A 6,000-nucleotide genomic window follows, 5' to 3' on the forward strand; every position below is an offset into this window, starting at 1 on the left:
AAAGATATGGAACAAATAAAAGGAGTTAGGCTTGGTTTAGAATTTAAGTGTGATTGATGACAGAAGTGGTATATCAGCAGTTTTCGTTTAATCTGATAAATAAATCCACACGCTTTTCATCAGTCTTTAAACTATAAACACTATTTTCAGGGGTTGTAAAACTTTCCCATCTATTTCTTCCCAAAAGATCGCACAATATTTTATAGACCATAGGCCACAAAGTTCCGTAACTATTGTGCTTTTAGCAAATGCTTGATGCATTTGCAGGTTTGAATTATAGGTCTACTATTTTAAATGATATAGGGTGGGGTGGCTTAACAATTATTTGAACAAGCGCATTTGATCACCACATTACGTGCACAAAATTTAAAATGTTTTCAGTTGTTGTTAGCGCTCACCTAGTGGGGCAGTTTGTAACAACAGCACCCTTTATAACCCTTTTGGCATTCATTTACATAGATTAAGAATAAGCGGTATATTTACGAACTAATTTTAGTAGCAGACAAAGGATTATTATATTAAAGTTTGAGACGCATAGCGTAAAACACAAAGTTCAAATCAAAATACGTAGGCTAATACGCGCCGGTCTCTGTTAGGTGACACTTCAGAAGCTTTCTGTGAACTACGAAGACAATTCATTTCAGACATTTTTTCATTCTGTGCTATATAATTATCGAACGAAAGACTCTCTGGTCGAAGAAACATGTAATTTCAGAATGAGCATCATTCCCAAGTTTTGTTGGCGAGGTCGTCGTTTTCACGTTCTTGCAGGGGTGATATCAGCACCGCGGACAGCGCAGACAGCCGGATGACGGACAGTCAATGAAACTATAAAACGTGCCTTTGTAGTCAAAGCACAACTACTAGATGCAATGTGTTTGTACACAGAACCACAGACTGTGTGCCCCCTTGAAACCCAATGCGAATATAGGAGATACAAGATATACTTGATTCAGGAAGAAGTAAATTGCGCTCATCTCACTAAAATCTTAATCTAAGTCTAAATTCAGGTAAGAGAGAAAACAGAATCCTAAAAAATAACTATTGTGCCGTATGATGCGTAACAGCAAAGACAAATGCCATACATTCAGAATCGTTTCTACGTTTCTTCTTCTATCGTTTCCATTCAGCACTTATAAGCATCAATGGCTTAATCGATTGACAAATGAGCCATAATCACAATGCAATGCCTCCTGTACTCTCACTGACTGACATTGTCGCACATCTGTCTGTACCTGCAGTTACAAAGAATACAAGCAACATTGTAAACATCTGCACAGGAATTCGATCATTACGCACCTGAGTCAATGAGACATCGCTTTACCTTCCTTCTGAGACAGCTGCTGCACTGATGATATACTTCAGTTATCAGTGTGCAGCCAGCCAGAGGAGCTCTCTCTCTCTCTTTCTCTCTCTCTCTCTCTCTCTTTCTCTAACATTTTGATATGTTAGTGGGCGGGATCCACCAGACTTGGCTTGTCAGTACAAGTCGTCAAATAAGTGGTGATGTGAATGTAAATATTAGTGCTGTCAAAAGATTATTCGCGATTAATCGCATCCGAAATAAAAGTTTTATAGTTTTTATATATAAATATACACACATAGAGTATATATTTTTTATATTTAGCCTACATGTATATACATTTCTATTCTTATATTTTATATTATACATAAAATATATTTAATATAGCCTATAAACATTACAAATTTTCCCCCTAAATATATGCATGCACGTGTTTGTATTTATACCTGCATAATAAATATACACAGTACACACAAATATATTATATAAACACAAACTTTTATTTTGGATGCGAGTAATCTTTGACAGCGCTAGTAAATATCAAATGGAACATAACGTGGACTGATTGACTGTCATAATAACCAGATGTCAACTATTTTTAAACAAACCACTATTTTTGTGATGAATTTATTATTTGTAGATTATCAAAGAATATGAAATAAGTTTTAAAATAATGATATTAATTATTAATTATAAGTGGGTCGAAATGTGTATGGCCTAAAAGTACATTCTTCTTTTATTGACAAATATATGGGGAAAAAAATTGACGATTAAAATGAATAAAGAGCTTGGTCCTCAGACAAAGGCTTCAAGGTGCAGGCAGCAATGGATGAACTTCTTACTGTGAAAATACTTTATGGTAAGAGACATGAAATACTTATGGATATTACAACACAGTTTAAACAACTGCTTCACATTTAGCATATTTAAAAGTAGTAATACATATTTTGGTATGAATCTCATGTGAAACAACATGACAGGCTGGATATTATCTATAGGCTACTCTCTATTCACTGTCAGAGCAGCACTCTATTTAGAAAGATTGGACTAGAAAATGTAGTATGAGTGTGAATTGGATTTGGAAGTATACAGTGCCACCTGCTGACAGAATGACTCTTCTGGTGTTTCTAGATTTGGCCATGTTTAATTGCAGACAGTAGTTATTCCTAAAAGGTTTAGGCTGTGCCAGTGTTATCTAATTTTCTGACCTAAAAAACTGATACTGATTTCCAGTTAGCTGAGCAGTTGTAAAGGTATACGTAAATGAAACAACTGAATTGGACTACAGATTATCTAGGCCTATAAAACAAAAATGCTGTTCAATATTTATTGCAGTGGTGCTCTCTGGTGATTAAGGTTGATAGTGCAAAACAATAAAATAAGGAGGTGTGAAATGTAGACTCATTACGTCTAGCTAAATGTTATTTATCAGTGTATTTTCATCTTTATTCAAGATGATAACACGAATTCAAGATAAACATTACATTTATTTTTCAGTTTTTATTATATAATTCTTTTTCGGTTTAGCCCTGCTCTTTTGTTATCTTATATTTATAGAAACGTCATAAAATTTTGAAATATCAATCTGTTGTTTTTGCATTTTGAAATGTAAACACAAAAAGTGCAGAATATTTTTTGTCCAGTTTACTTATATATATATATATATATATATATATATATATATATATATATATATATATATATATATATATATATATATATATATATTTTTTTTTTTTTTTTTTTTTTTTTTTTTAATGGACTCGACCACTGGGTGGCAGCATAACAAGAGTTCATGATCCAAGAGCTACCATGTTTATAATTCTATAAACAAAATTTATAGCCTACTGTTTTGTTTGTATCTTCTGTACAAACACTACGTTTGACAAATATTAATCATTACTTGTATGGGATTTTACAGCAGTTGTTGCTTGCTGGTGAAATGTCAATGCAAAGTAAAATACTAAAAAATATATATTATTGTAATAGTTTCATTGCACTGATTCGTGAGCGCTTGAATACACCTTTTTTTGGGGGGGGGGGCTGGTAAAGACTCATATGGTAAAAGTACTTTATAGTGGTTGGAACGGTCCCTCTACAAACACATATTGCACGCATGGTTTCGCCAGTTGAGCTTTATTATTATAAATGGTAACACTGGGAGGAACTGTGAGGCAAACACGTGGTAATACGATAGTGGAATGGCTAGTGTCATGTGGAACGAGGTCTGAAAAGAGGCGGAGCTTAGCGGCCAAACTAAATAATACTCTTTATATTTAAAGTTTTCAATGTCTGTTTTCATTTCAAAGGCTATTAATGTTTCACTGTCATTATTTGAGAGTAAAATATCACATATATAGCGGTTAAAGTAGCATGTGGTCCATGTTACTTTTCTCGGCGTCTGTCAGGACGAGCCAATCCCGACTGTTTGTTAGTCAACTTATTTTTAAAGCAGCTGTCGGTGCGGGTTTCTGTTTGCATGTCAAGTACCAGACCTAGGAATTAATACATTTAAACGGTACACTTTTTTTTCCTGTTTAAAAACACATATGTCTTCAATCAAACACAAAACATTTGTGACATTTGATTGCTGCTCAATGAAGATTTATGTTTGTGAGCCGCCAAGCGCCCCCTGCAGGAAAGCAGTTTTTGGTCCCAGGATTTTACAAGACACCGTCGTCATCCTAGTCACGTGATGCAGAAAGCAGGAAGCGCATCAACATCCACAGCAGCACTAGAGTGAAATTGCAGACAGCTCGACCTGAACGCCCGAAACAGGACTGCGAATAAACCAACTAGACATCATGTTTTGGAGGCTTCTCTTCGTGACAATATTACTAGCCCTCTTCGGATCGTTGACAAGCCAGGGATTTGCGCAGGGTGAGTGGATTGCGAATCTGTAAATGTAACAGTGAAATAGCGAGTCTTGCTGGCACAACACACTCCAAAACCGTCTCTATCCCGCCATCGGCTACAGCTTAACTGTGATTTTAATTAGGAGTGGTTGCGATTCCGGTTCCATAACGCATTATTTTTCACTTGCAATACATATTGGGTAATGATTCAGTTCTTCTTGCATCAACTGCACCCGGTAATGTTAGTCTGTTGCCAAATGACGAGGTCATTTTAGATTTCAAAAGAACGGATACAACTATTAAAAAATAAATTAGTTTTGAAAAGTCTTATGTAAATTAGAGAGACATTTTTAATGAACCGACTTATTTGAACTGGATTACCTACTACATTGACCACCCTGCATATTTTAATCCACTAAAAAGAACCGGCTCCCAAGAGTCGTTTATTTAGGAATCGAACTACTTCGGTCGCTGTGTATGTGTTTGATTCAACAAAAATACCTGATTCTTAAGAGTCATTTGGTCTTGCATTGAAATTTCCTGGTTCTGTATGTTTCGCGATTATAGATTCAGTTGTGATGTAGTTACAATAATCCACGGTGTTTTTGAATGAATCATTCGAAAGAACTGGTTGTTGATTCCCAACCTTAGGTTTAATAAAATATTGTTAAACGCGGGTGATGCACTTTGGCCTCGTTACGATTTTTTTGCGATCTTTTTCGATTTAACGTTACCATCTGTGTTTTAGATATTGCCCAATACTGAACTCAATCTGTACATATTTTTTAAACCTGTCTAAAATAATTGAACTCTTATCGTGTGTCTCACAATGATCGCTGGCTTGCCCTTTTTATGTAATCCTACACATCAGGGTTTATATTTTATTCTCTTGTGGCTTTGCTTCCATTGAGATCAGCTGCGTTGTGAAGATCTATATTTATCCAGAGAATCACATGCTGGGCTGTAAAATAAACCAGAGAAGACTCTCTCTCTCTCTTTCTCCCTCCTCTGTTGGGGCAAAGGCACTAAGCACTTGGGCTTTATCTTAAAATCTACTGGGCTGCCTACATACGCAACCATTTTGGGCCCAGCATGAAAATCGAATTAATTCTTTATCTATTTAATGCATGTTATTAATCTTATTGTGAGCAGTTGTGATCTTGTAATATTTAATCTAAATGTCATAACTGGACCTTTGGTGAAAATGACAGGCTTCTCTCTGGAGATGTATACAGGGCTTTCTTTTGTGATTTGTTATACTCACAATGTGGGGGAAAAATCTTCTGTCTTCTCCATCTCACAGAAGCTTTAAGCCTTTCACAATGTTTTTAAATGACCTTGGTTTGTGTGCGAGTTGCCAGAGACATCAGATCATGTTCATTTGGTCACAAGACTCATTGGTCCTATTGCCAGTTTTTCTGTTACGCCTCTTCTACACAGTTTAAGATTAAATGTGTCAATTCAGTAGCAGAAAAGATTTTAGGTTTCCATAAAGTGGGTATGGCTCTGATGTGTTTCAGCTAGAGACTTGGAGAATGTTTTGCTAATATTTTGTGGTTACTCAGTGTGCCTTGTTTTTAGGTTTAAAGGCGAAGAGTTAACAATGACACATACTCTGGCAACAAATCTAGGTCGACAACACAAGAAACCTGTATTAAAATGCCAATGTGTTTGTTGCTTGAATATGACATTCTTAATGGAAATCTCAGTGATATTTTTTTAGGTATGCAAGATATGCTATTTAATGGGTGGTTTCTTTTGCAGATGAAGACTGTGGTTCATTGACATCTTGTCAAGCATGTGAAAATGTGACTCACTGCCAGTGGATGATGTGTTCAGGTC

General features: G+C 35.6%; 1 pseudogene; it reads right to left on the reverse strand.

The window, feature by feature from the left end:
- The window catches only part of LOC109066231, a 30,347-nt pseudogene extending 28,877 nt beyond the window's left edge, over window positions 1–1,470 (reverse strand).
- Between the last annotated feature and the right edge of the window lie 4,530 nt (window positions 1,471–6,000).

The sequence above is a fragment of the Cyprinus carpio genome, chromosome B20 (genome assembly GCF_018340385.1).
Source record: "Cyprinus carpio isolate SPL01 chromosome B20, ASM1834038v1, whole genome shotgun sequence".
NCBI classification, from domain to species: domain Eukaryota; kingdom Metazoa; phylum Chordata; class Actinopteri; order Cypriniformes; family Cyprinidae; genus Cyprinus; species Cyprinus carpio.